Raw genomic sequence first — 23093 nt, 5'->3', positions numbered from 1 at the left:
GAGATCAGATTTGAGAGAGAGAGACAATTTTTCAAATCAATAATTTCCCAATTTTATCCCAATCATCGATTTGTATCAGAAATTAGAATAAAAATAATTGCTGCAAGAGCCTTGTTCGGAATTGTTAATCAGAATATTAATAATAATGTCTTATTTCATCAATTATTGTTACATTCAATCATCTTTTTTTTATCCAAGATTGTAAGAAAATTTAATGTGTGAATTTCAGAAAATAAAACTTCTTATACAGGTTCAATTCGTCTTCTTGATAAGTTGAAATTTTATAAAAAAAAGATATAGCATGAAATTTTGATCGCGAATAATTATGATATCTGCATGCATTAAAATTTTTCTATTCCTCCATGAGGAACAATACACCGAGATCTTTCAATTAAACATATTAAAAATTCTAAAATATAAATGAATGAAAGATATAATAATGTTTGTTATTAAAAAACTAAGGATTTTTCATTTAATATCCTCGTTACACAACTACAATAATTTATTTGTACATTTGTTGTCAGCGCACAATTTTTCTTACACTTCTTTCTCATACAGTATTATACATATATCAGAAAGATAGCGAATGGAATGGAAATAAATAAACGAAACTAATTTACTCGTGGAAACGTACTTTCCTTGCGAACACGACATCGTGCCAAAAACCATCTATCGTTGTATCTACTTGATTGAAGCTCTTCGATATTATCAGAAATATCGAGGCAAAAGTACGGGTATAGTTGGTTGCAGCTGCAACTCAGCGAAACGAGAATCGCGATACGTATCATCTATATTCAATTCGGGCGCGGTTATGAGAAAGGAAGTGAAGAATCGCGGAGAAAGGCCCATAAAACATGACTTGATAAAGAAAATGTCAACTGTACCGTGAGCTATATGTGAGACGATACTTATATCAATTCGATTTATTTGCGTGAATATCAAATATTCGATATTCAATATTTTCCTTTCGAATTTTCTCTCCCCCCCACCCCCTTTTCGTTTAAAAATAAACTCTGTGAGTGAAGAGTTGAATTCGAATGCCTTCCTGCGCGAAAAAGATTCGCTTCTAACCTTTCAAAGAGGATTCAAAAAAATGATGGAATGGTCAGACGGCTGTCAGAATAGTTCAATGTGGCAAAAAGGCAGGAGCGTTTTTTGTCGATGACAGTTTCGATATTTTCGTTTCCAACGTGTCTTGCAATATCGATCGTTTGTAGCAAATTTATAATTGCACAGATTGTATCATTTGTCTTCGTTGTTAAAATTCTAATAATCACTGATACAGATGATACTTATCAGATTTTATATTAGTCTTTTAACGAAGCTTTAATATTTTACGTTAAACAATCAATAAATATTTCATACTCACGAATTGAAAATTTCACTTTTATTGTATAGAATATAATTTATTTTGATATTTACTAATTGAAGAGATAATTTACGTAAAAATTTCCCAAAAAAACCTCAATTCCATTGCTTTTTGAATTGGTAAATATTAATAACAAACAAAATTATGACAATTTAAATTAAGCTTTTACACAGGTTTCAACATTTTATTCTATTAACACCGTTATTAATTAAACGCTAAATTTATGAAGATATTTTATATATACTATCCTTTCAAAAATACTCAATATTACCTATCGTTAGATTATAAAATCTCTAATATATCGAAATACAAAAAGATTAAAAATAGTAACAACGCGCAAGGAATAATAAATTCCTAGCAGCACACATTAATTGTAAACCAGTAAACAAAAATTTTCGATCCGAGCAACGACAAAATATCTCAAATCTCCTCCTAGAAGAATTTGAAAAAAGAAAAAAAAAAAAAAAGAAAAACTAGGCTGGAAATTTCAAGCCCCTTGTTTTATTTCTGTTTAAGGATATAACCCGGACACGTTCGCGGCGGCAGCCGGGAGCCAAATGGTTCGTGAGCTAAATTAAAAGCACGAATCGCCGGGAGCCAGCTTCCTTCTTTGATCCATCGGGCGACGGTTGTGTACGTGACGTTATTACGAAAAATCTGGCCAAGCCGGGGCGAGAACGCAAAATCGAAACTCGATGGCTCGCGCGATACGCGACGACGACGACGACGACGACGACCGTTGCTCGCCGCGGCGAGGAGCGGAGCAAGCGATGGCTCGCGCACGCGTGCGAATTCGCATGCCCGACGTTCCACGATGACGTTCCAATTTTGATTGATTTTCACGCTGGCACAGCTGAGCGTGAGCGCCGCACACCCGCGAGAATTTACAACGACATACGTGGAAATTTTCGAAAATTTCCACCGAACGATAGTGTCGAGGATCATGGAAGAAAAATTTTGGAGAACTCGAAAATGCGTGAGATGGAATTTTCAGGATGTCGATCGAGTTTTGGTTATTTTGAATCTGAATTGATGATGAAGAAAAGAAAAATTGAAAGATTTTCATCAGCCTGAGATTATATATATATATTGTTTGCGATTATAGGCGTGTATATGAGTTGGTATCTCGGCTGTTACTTCATTAGAAATGTTTTTGGCAGAAGAGTTACAAGTAGAGTAACATAAAGAGTAAAAAATTGAATAAATTTTGATAAAATTGACGGTTGGCAACAAATATGTGGTAAGGTTGGCAGCAGTGTGGCAGCAGCAGTTTCGTTAAACACGAACAAGCGGAAGTAAGTTGGAGATCGACCGTTGAGATGAGAAGACGTAATGTACGAGTGAGAAGAAATAGTGTGCTGCAAAACATCAGTGCAACCATTTTATCCGTGTATCATTTAGTCAGTTTTATAAAACGTTGCGTCTATATTTTGTTAAATATAATATTGTGTTATGATCTTCTTACAAGATTTGATTGATCGAAACTTTCTGCGGCAGTGGGATTAAAAAGTCGAAAAGTAATAAAGAGGTCAAGGATAGGATATCTATAAATTTTAATGAGGTTAGTTCGATTTTTACAGAAAACAGAAAAAGCATCGATCTTTATTCTTGATGGATTAAAGGGGAATACTTTAATATTTTACATATTAATAGTTTTGATTTTGATTTTGAGTGAGAAGAGGAAAATTTTTTTGGAAATAGGTGACAAATCAATCGTAAAAGATTTGTAGAAAATATATTTCACGTTGCTTAAAAAAAAAAAAAATCTTGTAAAATGACAATATCAAATTTCTCTTTTATTTTCAGAGAGAAAAAAATATATATATATATAAATTTAAAGGTACAAGTTTTTGAGCGGATCGTATATTGAAGTTCAATTTTCGGAATATTCAGTGTGTTCAGGAAAGGGTCACTTGTGACGTCATTTCTGGTGGGAGTACTGGCCTTGAGCGGTCAATTGATTTTGAACATGTAATAGTGTTGTACACGATGTTTTACGATACCATGTTTCACGATACATCAATGTTTTCTACCTTTAAACAATAACATGAATTATCTGAAACATAATATATATTCCTTTTAATACTTCCTATTTATATTTCAGAAAGTCTCGTTTGATGTAACTAGACAAAGTAGAGGAATAACCTTCTAAAAAAAAAAAAAAGTCTGGAATCAAATATATTCTTTGATGAAAGAACATGATTTCTACGATATTTAACTATACACATAGAATTTTTTTTGAAAGAAAATTTTTTGATATTCAACAATTCCTAAATATATATATTCCCTTTTCTAAATTTAAAGATGCGAGCCAACTTGTTTGTTACATTATTACAAACTTTTTATAACATATCATTATAAAAATTATTATACAACTTTTATATTCAAATATTAATAAAATATTCCAAGGAATAAATTTAAGAAATCATCCTAAAAGAAAAACCACTGGTCCTCCTTCAATTAATAAAACTGGTATCCACGACAATTTCAAACTCGACATACTGGAGGCTTTCCATTACGATCACAATCGGTCAAAAATACCACAATCGGAATCTCCTTTTGCCCAATTCGACCAGCTTCCACGAGGAAGCTTTTCAGGCCAATAGTAAACGAACGCTTGTGACGGGGAAACATCTTTGTCGACACGTTCTACGCGTGGCACGTGTTTCTTTGATCGCGTTAGTTTTAAGTAACCAAACTGTCGCTTGTCACGTATGCGTCCGGTTTCAAAGTGGCCACCGCTCGTCACAGCACCAAACGATTCGTTTCGAGTGAAACACAATAATGCCTCGAATTTTCTGATCGCTATCTCCACCATTTCTCAGGAGAACTTTAGGAAATATCAAAGGCCATTCTCCAACAAGCAGTTGTTCAACGAAAACAAACACGAGTAATATTGTCTCGCTCTATATATCTGTTCTTACGTCAACACAGAATTGGCTGGTATACACTCTGCTTTTGAAGATGACCATTCTCGGTCTTGATCCACGATCAGCATTATTAGATCAGCATAGACGAATTACGTACAGGCTCTTTGATTCTCTCTGAATTCCAGAAATAATTTTTTTCATTTCTTGTCAACATGTGATATTAAATTAGCCGCCAAATTATTTCTTTTGAATTCTATGTATTCACATGCTAGGTCAACATAATGGCAACAAGTGTGTTAGATATTCTAATTTTCTGAAAATGAAAGACAATTAAAGAAGGATAATTAATGTAACAACGAAAATTGTTCGTTTCATAAACGAGAAAAATGCAATCCGTTTCGTTTCTCACGAGTATTATCGAAAAAAAAAAATCAAAGTCTTGTCTTGAGATGATTCAAACATGGATGATGTGGCAACATCGCTTTCCGAGAGAATCGTCGTGTATCGTTCGTTTGGTCAAAACGTGGGTCGATTCTTGTCGTTTACCGACCAAATTACCTACAGCCTTCGCGAATACTAGGGCCGAGCGTTACAGATTTCGCCTCGTTTCCTCGACAGCAACCCCGTGAGCACCCTCTGCGCTCCTCGAACGAAAATGTAGGTCGTAAAAGCAGAGTCGAGTAAACGGAACGATTTACAGCTTTTTCGCCGTTCGGGTTAAAAAAGGAACGACGATAAAAGTTGGATCGTTTAACGAGAATCCGAGCTTCCTGGTTCCTTTATTTTGTGATGTAACGTGAATGGAAGATACGATTGTGTTTTCGTCTTTTCCTCCTTTTCTCTTTCCTTCTTTTTTTTTTTTTTTTTTTTTTTTAATAGTTAGAGCGAGATTGGAATTGGAATTGGAAAAATCATGAGATTTTATCGAGATGAATATCTGTGAAATTTAACGAGTATGTTGTACTCGATTATCAGAAATATTGTCGAAGTTGTATTTATGTAAAGGTAAATACGTGGATTCAATAATAATAATAATAATAAAGTTTTGTAGAATTTATTAATGAGAATTTTTATTATTATTCCGAGTTGTTAATTAAAGAACTGTATTAACATATCGGTCATCATGAGAGTGAATAGGACGAATTAATAATTATGGGTAGATCGTCATAATTTTTTTTTTATCATAATATTTTATTAATGGTATAATAGAATTCGTGATTAATAATTTAACACGATATCCATTTGTATCCATTTTTAATTACAGAACGTTCTATTTTTGTTTGTAAAATAATTTGATTTTCAATAAAAGAAAAATCGTATTTCCCCATTATATTATTTTTTTTCACAATTTCTTGCATATATTCTACGTGAATAAATAAAAAAAAAAGCCTATAACATTTAACACATTCGATTGGCAATACATTAAAATCAAACTAAAATAAAAACCACGTGAAATGTTATATTTTAATCAAAACGCAGTATCGTTAAACGTAAATCCTCTAAAAAAAATAACATAGATCGGTCGACACGATATCTATATTAATACTAGATTCAAAACGCAAAATTCGATATTATTTTTATCTCTGGCCCGCACATTTTTACGTCTTTCCTTCTTCCATGACACGATAATCCCTCCTTCTTCAAATACAAAATAAATAAAAATCGTTTTAATGGTTATATGTACGAACTATTTCACTCATCATATCAAAAATATCAAAAATAGAATTGACACTTTCAATCAAGAATTCCTCCCTTTCTCAGCTTCTTCAATCTTTACGTATTCTGTCACAAAGAACAAATAATCCTAATAATCCTAATAAATGTGAAACACTGATTTTTATGTTTTTTTCAACATAAAAGAACGATTCACAGAAAGTGAAAAAGAAAATTAAACGAATTATCAAAACTCGTAACATCTCACGTTAAAAGAGATACAGCTTTTTCCCAACTTTCGTTAGAATTTCGTTTCGAGTGTCAGCTAATTACAGGACGAGAAGAAATTTCGTCTCGTGGATATTATATTTCGTGGCATCCGCATTCCACAAGAAGAAAATCATCCAAAACAGTACGACACCGCGCATTAATCACATTGCACGTTCAAGTGAATATATTTAGCTTCTTTGACGGACAGGATTCGAAGTTCGAAAAAGAAAAAAATACGTAGGTGTCAAGATGAATCGATTTTTCACGATGAGAATTTTAAGATTGTTCTTAAGGGAATAAGGTCGAGGAAACATTTCATTATTGACGTTTCAAATTTAGTATTGGTTTCTTTATATATATAATAGAGAATAGAAGATTGAAAAAGATTGAAAATCGAAAAAAGGAATCAAAAGAAAGAAGCACTTTTTGATTGAACGTATTGTATTTTTAATATTTTTCAAATATACGATGAAAATACGAAAGAAGGATTCTTTTTGTATAAAAAGATTACTATTTTCAAGAAACGAAGTGGATACAATTCTATTTGCATCAACTATGAATCCATATTGATTTATCCAAAATTGCGTGAAATTTTGTAACGAACCACTTTAGAGAAGTGCACTTAACCATCTTTTAAAAAACATGTATTTTTATTAAAAAAGAAAAGACGCACTTTTATTCGATACCTTTCCTATCCTGCCCTATTTGCAACCAATATTCATCACCTCCTCATAAGAATACCGAGTTACGTTTGCAAGTATTCACAGTCCCTCTTCCCGTAAAATGAAACCAAACCAGAAAAATCGAGAAAAAGAAAAACAGATTACATCACCCCTCCGACAATAAATCGACAAAAGCGACGCGACGACTTTTAAAGTCGCGCACGAGAACACATCAGCGATAAACTCGCCAATAAACAGTCGGTTAAAGCTCGCTAAAGATCCACCTACGCCAAACTTCTCTTCTTCGTCATCTTACAGTTCCTCCTCGCGCTTCAAATTACCCCCTGTCCCGTTAAAATTCACGCGAGGGGGCCACGCGATGGATAGATCGGCGCCCAAAAGGGGGAGATTTATCATCATTCGACCCCTGTGAACCGGGTTGCAAGAAGATGAAGAAAAAAAAGAAGGAAGATATCCTACCTTGAGATGGAGAACGAACAGGATCTCCTCATTTTCCCGTGGGGCACTAATGTTTCGCGGCTTGGTGATTTAACTGCGCCACAAACTACGACAGGACGACAATGATCGCACGATCAGCCTGCTCGCAAATGACACTCGTTATCGTTAGCGGCGCGGTTACACGCTGGAACAACAACACGATCGTGGACCCGGAATCTTCCAGCCGGGGGAGCATCTGTTGGACCGGCACACGCAGCTGGCGGACGCGGCGGCGTCTTTAATTGCCGCTCGACCGTTAACGCGATCACTCGTGAGCAAACCGAGCCGCCTCGACCGTGCGCCGGCTGGAACATTCGTGGAGCACGGATTCCCTGGGGCGGGAACGACGAGATTCCACTTTTTCCCGTTGAAACCGATCGAACAATTCACACTTCTTAGACTAGGAACGCACTTCTCGAGTCTACCAGCCACGCGTCGACTTGGCAACCCCCTGCATCGTGGTGAACGCTCGAGATCGGTTTCGAGTCGATGTCCGGAACCAGTCGATCGGACTGGCAGCCTTCCTCTTCCCGCGAGTCGAACACCATAACATCGTAGACGGATCACGGATTATATATTCTATACTCGTCACCTCTGCTGATACATCACGACACTGGACCACACTCGCGAATCTATCCAATCTTCTCTCTCAAATCACTGGCATCGCGTCGATCACTTTCACCGCGCCGCGTTGCTCCGCTCGTTCATGATCCCCTGGCTGACTTCTCATCCTCCCATCAATCCGTTCATCGGCTAGGACGCCTCGAAAATACGCTTCGACCCGTGCACGGCACTGATTCGTCGAGCGACACATACGCGATCACACGCACGACTCGTCGATCCGCTGTTGGTCCAACACAGGGACGGAGGGATCCGACCGAGAGCCAGCCGTTCACGCGCGCGCTTCGAGAATTCGGACAGCTCGAGACACAGCCAACCGACGAGAAAACATCCTCGACACGCGGCGAAAGACAAAGAGGGCTGCGGCAACAACCTGTTAATCAACAACCTGGCGGCGGTCTCGCGAGGCACGCGTCTACCGCGGCAGAACACCGATCATCTATCCTGGAACAACTCCTGAATCCCTGGACGCGCTATTCCATCCCTTTCCTTCACTACCTTCCACCACCACCTTTTTATTATATTTCCACTTAAACGAGAAGAAGAAGAGGAGGAGGAAGAAGGAGGAGGAGGAGGAGGAGGAGGGAAAGCATGGATGCACCGGTTCACTTAGCTCGGATCACTGATACAAACTGGCACCTTGTTGCCACCTTTTGGCACGACGATTCGACGATTCGTCCCGGCCAAGTGCGTGTGACGCGGGAGATGACAGGTTGGTGGCCGAGTATCGCGCGCCGGTGGCGATAATAGCGGAGGCGATGGTGGCGGCGGGCAGAGCGGCGGAGGTCGGTGCAGGTGGCGGATGGATGTGCCAGAGTGCGGGCTTACGACGGAATGAGAGGAAAGCTCGGCTTAGGAGCGGTACAGCGTGGCATCGCCGACTCCGCGAGAGAGTTGCGCGTTATCGACCCATCCGCGACGCTATATTCAACCGCCAGCACGCTCTCTCCGCCACGTACTACGCGTACTACCGAGAGAGGAGCGGCGCGTACGCGGCTGACACCGGCTGCGCCGATGGATCCCGTGGCGGCGATCGAAATTTTTCCGCGATGCAAAACACGCCGGCCAAGGATTTTCGTGAATGGAGGGAAAGGGCAGAGTTTGTTTGAGCGGGGATTTTTTGCTTAAATCGGTTGGAAGAAGACGGAGGCTGTGAGAGTCGATGGGATTGGAAACGGTTTTTGGGGATGATTTGATTAGATTGGTGTGAAATGGGAGGTAAGAGGATCGATACGATTTTGGATTTTGGATTTTTTCGAAAGAAATAACGTGGTTCGGGAAAATATTGAATAAGTGAATAACGTTGTTCGTATTTATCTGATTCGAGGACATTCGCAAAAACTTGTTTTTCTCGAAAAATCAATAATCGGAATTACACGGAATTATTATTCCCAACTACTTACACGTGATATAAAATTTAAATGAAAAGATAGGAGAGAGATGTTCCTGAAAAACAAGTACTTTCTGAAAAACATGTTCAAGATAATTTAATGTGAATTTATTTGTGAAGCAGAGTTTTGTATCACGAATGTTGACGGATTAAACGATTGAATTGTCTGTAATTTTTGAATTACAATTTTTTTATGCAAATTATACAAATCAAACATTTACAAATTAATAATAAGTAACTTTATTAAACCATCTAATAATAAAAATTTAATCTAAATTTAATTATTTTTTTATAAAATATCATTCGTTGATGTGAGAAGAAATTATTGGTGAATTTCGCAATATCTCGAAGAAAATAAGGAAAAAATTTAAAAAGGAATTTATTAAAAAACTACCGTTTCAATAAATTCGAGAGAAATATCTTTATTTAATAGAAACAAGATAATTTTTCAAATGTAATTCATCGAAATGTCGATTCTTCGTTATTTTAAATTATCTATATTCGTTTTCTTCACGTATTTCTTTGTTCAACGCTTGATGACCCCTTAAGATAAAACCATTTGTATCCCTGTCATATCAATGACAAAAATATCTCGCGTTGCATTGTCTATTTAGTACAATTGAATCACTTTTGCCGGATATTTTTGTGACGAGATCCAAAATGGATGTTATATTCGTGTAAAAGAAAAGCTGAATATACAAGTAATCAAAATTACACAAAGTTTGAACTGAATTCGATATTTGTTGTAAATTAAAGAAAAGTCCGCCATTTGTAATCGTTTGAATAAGAAATATTGCACTATTTTGATACAGATAAGGCACTAGAGCGCAAATATAACAAATATATTCTTTAACCTTTTTCGTTACTTATGTATTATTTACAACACGATAAATTATCATTAAATTTCTTAATATTAACTGTTATTTGAAACTATTTTAAAACTCTTTTCTCCATCGACAAGAATTCTATAAATATCATCATTATGATAATGGATCTTTTTTCTTAAACTGCGATGACTGAGAGTCGCTTTATACACGCATTTTTATCGTTCGATCGTCGAATCTCTTCTTCTCTCATTCTATCCTGTTCGCGTCAGTTTACGCGCTTGTGTGTGTGTGTGTGTGTGTGTGGAAAGAGAGAGAACGGCGGCGGGAAAAACGAGCGTGAAACGAATATTCGAAACGTAATTCGTCACCAATTCCGCGGCTTTGTGTGGCCGGGGGGGGAATTGAAAAGCGGCGAGCCGTTTCTTCTTCGTTCGATTCGTTAAACGGACAAATTTATTCCTTCCCGTTAATCGTGTTCTTTCTCACGCGTTCGCTCTTCCTCTAACCGTATAATGAATTGAAAACGTCACTGAACGGGAGCAACAACTTTGATTTCGACTTCAATTTTTCTCCTTCTGTTTTTGTTTCAACGTGAACAGCCTGTCGGTCGATCAATTGAAATCGAGGTGTTTCATGTTTTCTTTCTGATGTAAGGAAAAGAGAAATTGACGAAGTTGCGCGTACGAGAGATGTTTGAATTTTAAAAATGTATTTATTGTTAGAAACGTTCCAACGATGAAAAAGTTTCTTCGAAACGTTGACAAAATTGACATTTATTTTTGAGAAAAGAAATTGATTATTCTATTCTCTGGATATTGTATAGCATTATCTTGGTGAAATTCGTACAATTATGTCTACTCGATATTATTTAAGAATATAATAGAAATCATTAAAAGAACTTTCTTTTCGTATTCGATTTTTACAGTGAAAAGCACAATTTTCTATCTATGATGAAATATTGTCGATATTTCAAATTGTTATTTTTAACTTCGTTTAAATAAAAATTCGTATAAATAATCCGTTTCAGCTCGAGTTTTTTTTTTTTTTTTGAAAGATATTTTTACATCATGAAACAAATAAAAAAAGTTCACACATTGAAAATTTCTTTTCACGAGCGAATCCGCAATAAACTTGAAGATTCAAAAATTTTCGAATTCTCATAATCTAATCCTAATATTCTAAATATTAATATTTAGAAACAATCTTCTTACAAAAAATATTATATATTATATATTATATTTATTGAATTGAATGTAGATTAATATTTTTATTGACGGAATTTATAAATTTAGATTTATATTATTATTTATTCATTAATGTCATTTTTAGTAAAAATTCCTTTATGTATATTTCATGATTGATTATTGAAAGCTCGTGTTGAAGCTCCTTGTCATGGATCAATAATTTTAGTTTCATTTATATTAAAATTAAATTTGTAATTGATTTTTTGTTATTAATTCATTTGGAGTTTTAGTTTTAAAATTAACACATTTATGTCAACATATGATATAAAATCAATTATTGCTATTTCGTCAATTGTTCGTATAGAATTATTAATTATAAGAATAATAACTTTATTAAAATTAAGATCGATCGGTGGTTATATAAATAATAATTTCTTCTGGATCGAGATTATTTCAGGATTCTTTTTTTCACGTAATTTAATTTATAGACAAACTAATAGATTAATATTTATATTAATAAAGGTATAATTAATTTTATACCTTCAGTACCTTCATTATGATTTATATTTTATGTTCTTCAAATATTCACCCAGTTTCGTTAAATTTAATAAAAAGGCAAGTTATGTTAATAACTTATACTCTCATCATCAGATGAAACAAAAACAATCTTATTCCTCAATCACGTTTCCGTTTACTTAAATCCCATGAAATCGTCGGATTAAATAGTACGTGCACACGTTCAACCGTGCATACGTAAGTCAGCTCGTTTCACATCTCTATGGAGGAAAAGTCTATGGTTTTACGGGTCGGTGCAGTTGGCATTGTGGCGGCCATTGTGCCACGATCGTTGGACGCGTACAAAGGTGGTGGGTCACCGATAATCGGAAAAGCTCGGATGGAAATGGGCGGAAAGAAACGAGGAGAGGCGGCCGAAAAGTCCGAGAGATAGGAACGTCTTGTGACCCCGGATCGGAACGAAAATCGTCAATCGGGATGTGAATGCACGCGCATGGAAATGTCCTCTTCAATGGACTTCTTTAACCGCTATGAAATGGAAGCAGTCGGGTTTGACCTTTCCATCATTTTTTCCTTGTTCCATTAACCGCACCTATCATTTCTATTCGTGCTTTCCTTTTCTCTGGATATATGGATTCTATTCACAGAATCGCCAAAGTGATTGGTGTACTGTAAAACGGTGATCGAGAATTGTATCTGTGATTTATGAAGTAGTTAGTGAAGTGTTATAAAGTGTTTGGTGTAAATTAAATTAAATGTCAGTAGAACAACTTGACTAGTAATGAATTGGATTATCGAAATCAATGAAAATTTTGTATTTAATATAAATTTGGATGTATGTGAAGCATATAGTGGTAGCACAAGATTCCTTCAAAAAGGAATCGAATTTTGGAGGAGGAAATGAAACTACAAAATTTTCAATGATACGATTTCTAGGAATTTTTATTGAAAGGTTAATCTATTTATATCAAAAAATCATTGGTTTCAGTAATATATTTATCTTTTGAAGCTTAATAAAGATAAAGAGAGTATGAAGAAGAGAATATTGCTTTGTGTGTTTCTTGTCTTTCGTATAATTTGAAGTTTTAAAAAATGCACAAAATAAATTTAATTTTTTAATTCAAAATTGTACATTTTTAGAATTTTTCATTTAAAAAAATAATCAATTTAACGTCTTAAAATCTCTTCTATTATTAAAACTATAAAACATTTGTTTGAACAATATGATATCTTTCTCCTAAAACGATAATAAGATATTTGATTGTATCTGATTAAATGAAACAACTTGGATTGTACTTGTATTAAAAAAATATTAGGATATTTTATATTTTTGATATAAATTTGATATAAGAATTTTATTATTATTTATCTTATAAAGTTAATATTTCTTTATATTTTTTTAAAGAATATTGGTTTTGATTCTTTTTTTTAATTATACTCAAAAAATACTTTCAAACGAAAAGATGGAAAAGTATTGAAAGCATTTGAGAGTTAAAGAAATTTTCTATCAAAAAAATTGCATTAATTTTATTATACAACATTATTCAAACACGAATTTCAAATTTTCTCATTAAAATTAAAATTCCTAGAATTATTCAATTTCCTTCTAAGCAATATAAGAACTGACTATATATTTTGTAGAATGAAAAGATGATCAATTGATTGTATTTTGTATATGTAATTAAAAAGAAAAAATCTATATAATAAAAAATTTTATTTCCAATATTTACAAACATTTATGTTTCGAATTAAAAGAAGAAAAAAATTTACTGAATATATTATTAAACAATATTACCTCTTTTTCCAAATATTTTAGTTACTATATATTATATAACAATATTAAATAATTATTCGAACGCATATATTATGTGTATTAACAAATTATACAAAAATATTAATCGTAAAAAAATTTTAGAATCACAAAAATAATTATTACTTCGTCAACCATTTTTTAATCATTATTTAAATTTTCATTAATCGATGAAACACCAAAAGAGTAACGCACACGTTACATTAAATCCATAAAAAAAAAAAAAAATATCCTCGAACAATCGATACGCAAAACTCTCTTCTCTTCGAAACGATAGATAAAATCACGAGGATTTTAAAAAATAACTTTAAAAAATATCCTATAAATAAGCATGAAAGTGGGGAAAAAAGGGTAGAGAGGAAAAGAAAAGAAAGGGAAGGGAAGGGAAATCGAAGCGCGGTTAAAGATGGAATTAAAAATCCTTGGTGGGGGAGGAATTGAACAAATTTAGACGAACGAGGGAATAATTTTTCCGCGAGGATTGGCCGAAACGATTACGCGCGGCGGGATGGAAAAAGGTGACACAGGTGCGAACAGGCCGGAAACACCGGCGAAAGCCGGCAACGATATTGACACAAGCTTCAGTTTAATTTCTCCGTCCGGTAAACATTGGTTTTCCACCCACGCGGAGTTACGTGCACCACCTCCCCTCCCCCCTCTCTCCCTCTCTCCCCCTCCCTTCGTGTCTTGTTCGATCGACACGAATGTTGAAAGAATCGAAGCGAACCGAACCGGGGACGGAACGTGGCCACGTTGTCACGCGACAAATTTGCTCGTCGCTTCGCCAGCCATTACGATCACCTCGGTTTGCGGATCGAATGGGGGAGGATGAGGGCTAGGGGAGCGGGGACTATTTCTCGTTTTGCCGGATTGGACGAACGAGATGCGTTTCATAGAGAGGGAGAGAAAAAGGGGAAATCATCGGTCATGATGTAATTTCGGAGTTTGATACATTTGATGCATTTAAAATCGATGAATTTTTTATCGTTTATGATGGATCGAGATTCGTTAATCTTTGTCTCGTTATTCCTCTGATTCTCTGTTGGAAATTCAATCCGAGAGAGGTTGGACAAAGGATAATAGGGGTGTGAAATTTTTCTCGATATTCTCGGTTAAGGCGTTGGATAGGGTTTTTAAGGGTGAAATTTTATTTGTTGGTTTCTTTTTTTTTTTTTTTAATTTAATTTCAATTTAAATTCATTCGATAGATGTACGACACACAGGTTATTAATACGTTTGTGCCAGATCTTTCGATTCTAGAAGCGAGAAAAGAACAGAGAGTGGAATGGAAACAGAGCTGTCTCGTTCTATTTGAGCTTTGATTTAATGCAAACTTCAAACTTGTTTATAACTTAATGAATATGAACATTTGAGAAAAAAATCGTAATTTTTAAATTTAGATAGAAAATCAATTTCGCAAAGAGATGTGAAAATGTTGGATAAAAGAAAATATACAAATTTATTAAAAAATTGAAATAATTTGTTAAATAAATGTTGCTAATATTAATTTCGATTTATAATGTCTCTTCTGAATAATTTTTTTATCAGTTTAGATAAAATTGCACGAATAGTAGCTATAATAAGATTTAGTGCAAGAAATTATTCGTACAAATTGCAAAGAAAGAAAAAAAAATTTTTTTGGCTAATTTAATGATAATTAGAAGAAATATCTGTAAAATTTAGAAATACAATAAAGTGAAATGAGACTAATATAAAAATTATACAATGCATGCACACAATGTTAGGCAATTTAATATAAATTTATAGAAACATTAAAAATGATAAAACAACGAATTTAATACCAAATATTTGATAATTTACTAATCAAATTTTCAGAGACGATAATTTCACATATTTGATAACGTTCATTATTGGTCTACACAATTGTAAGCTTCGATATAATTAATAACACGTATTGATACATCGCTAATTATTTAAAGTTACTCTCTCTGCTATTGAACGATCCTGTTTCACAAACAAATTTATCATAAAACCTTGAAATATGTTAATCCATGAATTCAATTTTATCTTGCTTTTGCATTTCGAAACAATAAATGTAAAAAATCGATGATATCATCAACAGCTATTACGCATATCAGAGATCATTAGATCATTAGACATTAGTCTGTCTAAAAGGTAAATCAAAAATTAAATGATACATATTTATAAATATAATGTTAATACATAATTTTGTTATAATATTTTTCAAATTAATTTATTAATCAATCCATATTTCTGAATATATTACAATTCTGTTATTGAATATAATAATTTTATAATAAGCATATATGTATTTATGATTCTAATGGAAAAAGTTGAGAAAAAAGTTGATAATAATTAATTGTTTCATATTTTTTTCTTAAAATCAAATTCGTGATTCAATTTGTCATAAATAATGAATCTTTATAATAAAAATAATTATAAAACATAATTATTTGCTAACTATAAATATATGCATACAGTATTTGTAACAGTAACTTTTATTTTATTATCATATATATAATTTCTCTTAGTGAAAAGATTTTTTTTTCTAATCTTAAAATTAAACAACCTGTTTATTATTTTTCAAAATATGCAATACTTAAAGTTGCATTTTTTATGTAAAATTAAAACTTTTTTTTAAAAGTCTAAAAACAATTTCATTTATTTATTCTAAGAATAAATAATACAAAAAAAGAACGATAAAACTTCAGATTCAGATAAAACATTTTAATTAGGAAGAGTAGTTAATTATTAGCGACTTTTTGTTAATTGATAGATGAATTATTGTTTGATATTTATTACAAATATTGTATATTGTTATAAATATAAAAATCACAAGTAACAACTTATAAACGAGCTATTATAATGGAAGGTTGAAAATCGATCGATATACGAGATGTTAATATATTCATGGAATAGCTTTAAAGGATCAATTTTAAAAGATCAAACACAAAAATTGATATACAAAAAATGTTAACGCTTATTTATTAAATTATAAGCAATTTAAGTTTTCCTTATTATTGAATATCGAACATGTTCAATATAATATTAATATATATTAATCATTTTTACATACATCCTTAATAATATTAAGACCTTTGAAAATGTGCATATACATGTATACACATCTAAACGCTTCTTAACACTATCCTTTCCTATATAGCAAACAAAATAAAAGAAAAAAAAAAAATCGATCTTTTGCATCTCGTTAAAAGAAGACGAAAACGCATGCAATAAATCAATTCTTTTTCATCGATCCACAAATGTACAATAATTTAGCCAGTAATTTTCTATTATCGAGTCAACGTACATAATCATTGTTACACACATTGTACGCGTTTATTAACATTTCGACCGACTGTCAATCACCTGGCTGTCCGATGGACAAAAGCATCGTTACGTCAATTTGTATAGAAATAATGCAACGAGGTAACGTTATCCCGGTCGAAAACAATACGTCCCGGTAAAAGATATAATTAACGAAGCTTCTGATTTAATATGCCCCGCTTTAAAGCAACATCCATGAACTGTCGACAAATGATTTGCAATTAATGCTCTTGACGCGTTGCTAATGCCGTTCCTATTCAAGCATTATTGTTCACGATATTATCATTATTCCTGTTATCATCCCCATATACTCGTGATCAAAAAGATACTGAACGTGTGTTAAGTGTTATTAGATTAGAATTATTCCGTGGAATGGATAAATTGTTTGACAGAGAATCGCCTCCTTAATTGACTTTCGTAATATATCGAACGAAAGGTATGTTCGAAATATCGTATTTTTTATTATAAATTCGAAAATAAATTTTTGAAATTGTTTTCCACAAAAGTTATCCATTCTTTTTAAACTTAATTTAAGTTTGAGATTATATCTTTCCTGTTTCAATTATTAATTTCGTACATTAATATTTTAAGACTGTTGTAACTGTTCAATTTTAATAATTATTATAATATTCGATTAATAGAAGTTCTGGAATATCATAAAGTTTTCAATAAATAATTTTAAGTATAAAAATTATAAATATTTTTTGAATTGGTATTATTTAAGGATTTTGCTTTTTTAAAAGTGGACCACACTTTACAATAGATCACTTAAGAATATATTTTTTATCAAATTTCAAAGTTTCTTTATGAAACTTTATCAAATAGTTCAAGCTTTCAACTTCAGGTTTATCTTATCAAGATTTCCAGAAAATTTGCATAATTTTATCTTTTTCACAATAAATGTTCTTAATTCTTGTTTATTTAGAGTTGTTTTCTATTTTCAAGAAAATAAATATTTATATAAAAACATGGAATAAAAGTTTCAGTTAATATATTTAACAACAATTTTCCTAAGAAAATATAATAGTCATAAAATTATAACTATTTCATATTTAATTTTTATAGTTTCATTCGATCTTTAATTACATATTTATTCTTGATTCATAGGATATTAATTGTTTTTCTTTTGGATTGAATAAAAAAAATGTAGAATCTGAATTCAATAATGTCAGATTGTGGACGATGTTTCCTCTATGCAAAGAATAAAAATAAAAAACATTTGTGCATAATCAGTATACAAAAATTCTAAAAATGCAACTTTTTTAAATTTATAACCACAATATGTTGTAATATATTTCTTTTCCTATTTATTATACTTATATGTATATTTAGTAACAATTGTAAAGAAAAAAAGAATATCGAGAAAGTCCATTATATTTAATATTAGATTATTTTAGAAAAAAAAAAAAATAACTGAATGAATCTTGAACTTAGAACATGAATTATTTATCACAAATTTTTTTAATTTCGAATGTCTTGTAATGTTCCATAACTTTATCCTTTGTTCATCGTGTTTTGAAAGGAAAATTGATCATGATGGACTAACTTTAACATAATGGATTAAACTTCATCACGTAATCGTTCTACCAATACCGTCACTTTATCAAAATGGATGAAAATTTAAACAAGAAATTATTTGAAAATGATTTTAAATGATTTTAATACAAAATAAAGTTTCCCATTCATTATAATATTCATTTTAAAATAAAAATAAAAAAAAAACATTGAAATTTTCAATTATATATTTCACATATTTTTATTCCTTATATTTCAATTCAATCTCCTGATATACGTATAAAGATATTTTTGGAAGATTTGGAAGATCGATTATAAATATCGATTAAATTTCATAGAAAAAATGAATCAAGTAAATCACAGTTTTAATTCCATTCTTTTCAATTTATAGTAAAATATCTATATTTATCCGCCTCTATATTTATCAAATCTAATATTCGTCACGTTTTTTTGGCAAGAAAATGCTTCGATACTCCCCCAAAAATCCATTATTCATCGTCAAAAGTTTTTTACCCTACGATTCATTCTCTGCCATCACAACTTTTTAATAAAATTTAAATTTTTGTTTAAAATTTACTCGAACCCCGATTCGAAGTTGAGAATTTATTTAGAAGATTATTTCTTTTTTCATTAATTCTTATTGATAAAAAATTGATTCTATTCGAAAACGAATTAATGATGAATATAAAGATTACACTGTATTTATAATCCACTTGTGTAAAAAGAGAAATGTTAGAATAGTATAAGTATAATAAAAATGTATCACGTTATCGAACGTGACTGCTCAAAAAAGATTCCACAACAGATCATTTCCTCTGGAAAGTTCTACTAATTGAAATTTCTTTTCAAATTAAAAATATGGACACTTTGATTATGCATCCTTGAACTTTTTCTTCAATTTTATTCCATTTTTGTTCGATCGCAAAAAAAAAAAAAAGATAATTCGATAAAGAAGACGAGTTTGCATACGCAAAGTCAACTCGTCTCGTTCTCCTCGCAATTCCAAGAAGTCGTATCAACTGGTCACACTCGGTTGTCGCATCGTCGACGATGACGGCACCTTCTTCTATTTTCGATCGGCGGAGTTGCATAACCGAGGCTCACCGAGGAGAAATAGGAACAGGGTGGGAATAGAGCAGTCGAGAGGAACGAGCCGTGTATATACGTTTGCGAGTACGTTTGCCTTTCGACCAGCTCGGCTTTTCCGCGAAAAACGACAGTATAGATTGCCCCAGGAATGTTTTACATCGTCGGATACTTTACTTTTTGATCAGTCGAACACCGAAACGCTTTCAGTAAGGGGTTCATCCGTAAGAAATGTTTGCGGAGTTTAATTTATTTATAAATTTAACGTTTAACAATAAGATTTTTTTGTTTCAATTTGTTTTTGTATTTTTTTTTTATATATAATAAAGAGCACGTTCTTTTTCATTTTTTAATTGTTTCAATCTTTATCTTCAATATTTAATTTTATTATTTAATAAAAGGCTAGTGATGATAAAATATAATGAAAATAATAAAGTAAAATTATATTTTTTAATATATATAACCATTTGTTCAATATCAATTGCAACTTGAATTATTATAATTTTATTTATAAAATTTTATATAATAAAATTATTTTATTTTCTAAAAAAGATATTATGCGCTTCTGCTTTATTTTTAATGGGTAAATATATAGCTCATATGATGATAATGTTTGATCACTATACGTATAGGGAGATTCAATAAGAACTTCGATATCGATAAAATAATGATAATTTTGAAATCTAAAGAAATATGAGATATAACGAAAAGTTGCATTTCAATTTTTTCTATACTTCATTTATTTTCTTCAAATTATTTTTTGACAGCAAAAGATGATAAGTTATTTTAGATGTTCATATCCTTCATATTTTAAGCATAACATACAAAAATCGTCTCACTTTCATCTTTAAAATAAAAAAATTATCTTATCTACAAATCTTTATTCTGGAAAAAACTATATTTCATCATTAACTTGCTTTATGTGTGCCTCTATCTTTTTTCAAAAGGATGTTCGACAAAATTTGATTAATTTTTTCTCGCAATTAAATATCATTTCAAACTTAATTACTAAAAAGTATTCGTCGATACAGTTTATTTAGCGTTCATTATCCATTCCGTTCATTATCCATATAATGAAATGTCAAAATAACTCTCAGTTTTTGAATTTATTCAGCTAACGAGCGAACACACTTATTCAATATTGCTCGATAAAAAGAAAAATCTCACGGCGAGAAAGATTTGATCATTGATTCCATGAACGATACGATGATGATTTAATCCATTGATTTTCCATAAATAACGAAGAATGCTCCTAATTATAAATATTAACTATTTAAAATATGCTAGATTTTGCTTCACGTAGCAATCGTTAAAATGCTTATCAACGTGTGATTTTTAGATAATAGTAGTATTTCTAATTTAAAAAGTATAAATATTTTGTAAATTTATAAACAGGATTTCATAAACAAGATCAGCCTGGGATTCCACATGAATCGAAAAAATTAATAAATAAACGATTTTTTTCATTTATATAAAATATAGTTTTTGAGAAAATGAGATTTGAAACTTTGCTAATTTCCTAATTGCATTCATTTGTGAAACATAACAAAAGACAGTAAAATTAAATAACAATCCACATTTAATAAGTGTGAAATAATAATTTTCTTCAATACATTTTGATACTCTTCGCCCAAAATTATTTTTACACCCACGAAATCCATTCTATTTCTTCAAAAATCGAAACCATTGTTTCTTCTTTGCATTACAAAAAATTATAAAATCAATATATAAAAAGAATCTCCAAAATTAGCAAAAAAAAAAAAAAATGTAATATTTAAATTCACAATATCAATTCATCTAATACACCTTATCACTGAACTTTCCCTCAACTAGAGCCAGAACAAGTAAAAAACAAGTGTCTCTCGTCCTTTCATATTTTCGTTTCACTCTTCTTAACAAAAGGCATCATTTTCCAACGAATTGATTCGCATATCCCGTTCCGTTCCATCTCGACGAAGATACATACACGAAGGAAGGAAATCAAAGCAGCAACAAGGATCGCGCGAACGATCCCATAACCATCGACAATATCGAGGGTGGACGTCGCAGAAACGCGACATCGCCGGCCCACGTTTTCCGCGGGCCATTGTGCGCTATCGATTACCGATGTCCGTCGTATTTAGCCGTCGAAGCCCGCAGTTTCCTCCGCGAGCACGCTATTTTCTGTTCATTGGTCGCCTTATCGCGTGCCCATCCCCTCTCTTCGTTCACGGGGGGAGGAGGGGTCGGCCGGCAGTCGGAACCCGCAGGTTCAAATTGTTTGCATTGTGCGGATCTCCGATGATATTAGCCATTATATTAAACTCTGAAGAGTCCGCTCTTTAAAGGAGGGGGTAGCGACGTGAATAGCGACTCTATCGCCGCTGGCTACTGCGAAAGGGGAGCGCTTCCTTCCGCCTCCACGAAGGTCGACGATTTCGACGCTTCAGAGATCACCGTTTGTCGTCGTAGAAAGGCAAGTTTTGAATTTTTTTATTTTTAATTTCTTTTCTTCTCTTCCCTTTCTTTTGGTTGATCAGAAGATTCGATGAATTTGAATTTTAAGTGTATCAATTTTAGGAGACGATTGGAAATTTTGTAATGAATTGTAATACGATTATATAATTTACTTTTTCTTTTGATGAAAACTTGGGAAGTTTGATTTTTATTTTTTCAAAATTTGGTATATTCAGTTTTCATTGTGTTGAAAATTAAAAAGATATATTTTATAGGCTCATGTGCAATTATATACATATTAAAAATTTGATGGAAAATGGATTAACGTTGCTATAAATTACAAACATTAAAAGTGATAAAAATCGCAGTTTTTTAAAACTTTTTTTTATAAATCTAAAGATTTTTGTATTTAAAAAAAAATAACATGTCTATCATTTATTTCTTCTATATCAATCGATTTTGAATTGACTAGTTGCAATTTTTTAACAAATTTTTTTATACATCACGTAAAAAAAACTAATGTAAATAGTAAACCAAAAAAAAATTCAAATCATTTGGTTCAATTTTAAAAAAGTTATTTTATAAAATCGAGAATATTTTGAAAATATAGGACAAACTAATATTTAAAAGACAATAATAAGATGCTAATATATAAGATAAAGTTAAATAATATCGAAATTAAATAACAAAATATTAATCATGAAGAACATATGAAATCTTCATTATATTTATAGTAGAGAAAAGATTAAAAAGTTAGAAAAAGTTCCTCATAATAATCGTTAATAAGCTTATTTATTATAACAATTGAACTCCATTTTTTTCGTTTTCAATACTTTCCCTATTTTGATTGATTAATTCATTTATCGCTAATAAAAATTAACAATTTCTTATAAATCAAATTATATTATTATTTTTCAAACAATTCTCGAATTCGATTCAAATAATTTAAATTATAATATCATAAATATCTTATTAATTTCCACATCCTCGCTCAAGGATCGACTTCCCAAACGTGTCTCCGTGCACATAATCACGAAGAATTTTCACGAAATCAAAGTAAAAAGTCGCTATTCGTAG

At 32.0% G+C, this 23093-nt stretch overlaps 1 protein-coding gene and 2 long non-coding RNA genes across 6 annotated transcripts in view; 2 read left to right on the top strand and 1 right to left on the bottom strand.

Moving 5' to 3' along the window:
• Positions 1-2574, top strand: part of LOC147656311 (uncharacterized) — a 56106-nt gene extending 53532 nt beyond the window's left edge. Inside the window, exon 2 of the long non-coding RNA XR_015294643.1 lies at positions 1886-2574. This is a non-coding gene — a long non-coding RNA (uncharacterized LOC147656311). The remainder of the gene's footprint in view (positions 1-1885) is intronic.
• LOC100872588 (uncharacterized) overlaps positions 1-23093 on the bottom strand; it is a 607316-nt gene that overhangs the window by 398644 nt on the left and 185579 nt on the right. The gene's annotated exons all lie outside the window — the stretch shown is intronic.
• Positions 2629-3811, top strand: LOC147656310 (uncharacterized). The gene is made up of 3 exons (XR_015294642.1): positions 2629-2930; positions 3176-3340; positions 3474-3811. It is a non-coding gene; the product is annotated as an uncharacterized LOC147656310 (long non-coding RNA).

Source organism: Apis florea, unplaced genomic scaffold, assembly GCF_048593485.1.
Source record: "Apis florea isolate Af1SG1 unplaced genomic scaffold, ASM4859348v1 contig_3798_pilon, whole genome shotgun sequence".
Taxonomy (NCBI): domain Eukaryota; kingdom Metazoa; phylum Arthropoda; class Insecta; order Hymenoptera; family Apidae; genus Apis; species Apis florea.
The sequence above is the reverse complement of the archived record's forward strand: the minus strand, read 5'-3'. Positions and strand labels throughout refer to the sequence as shown.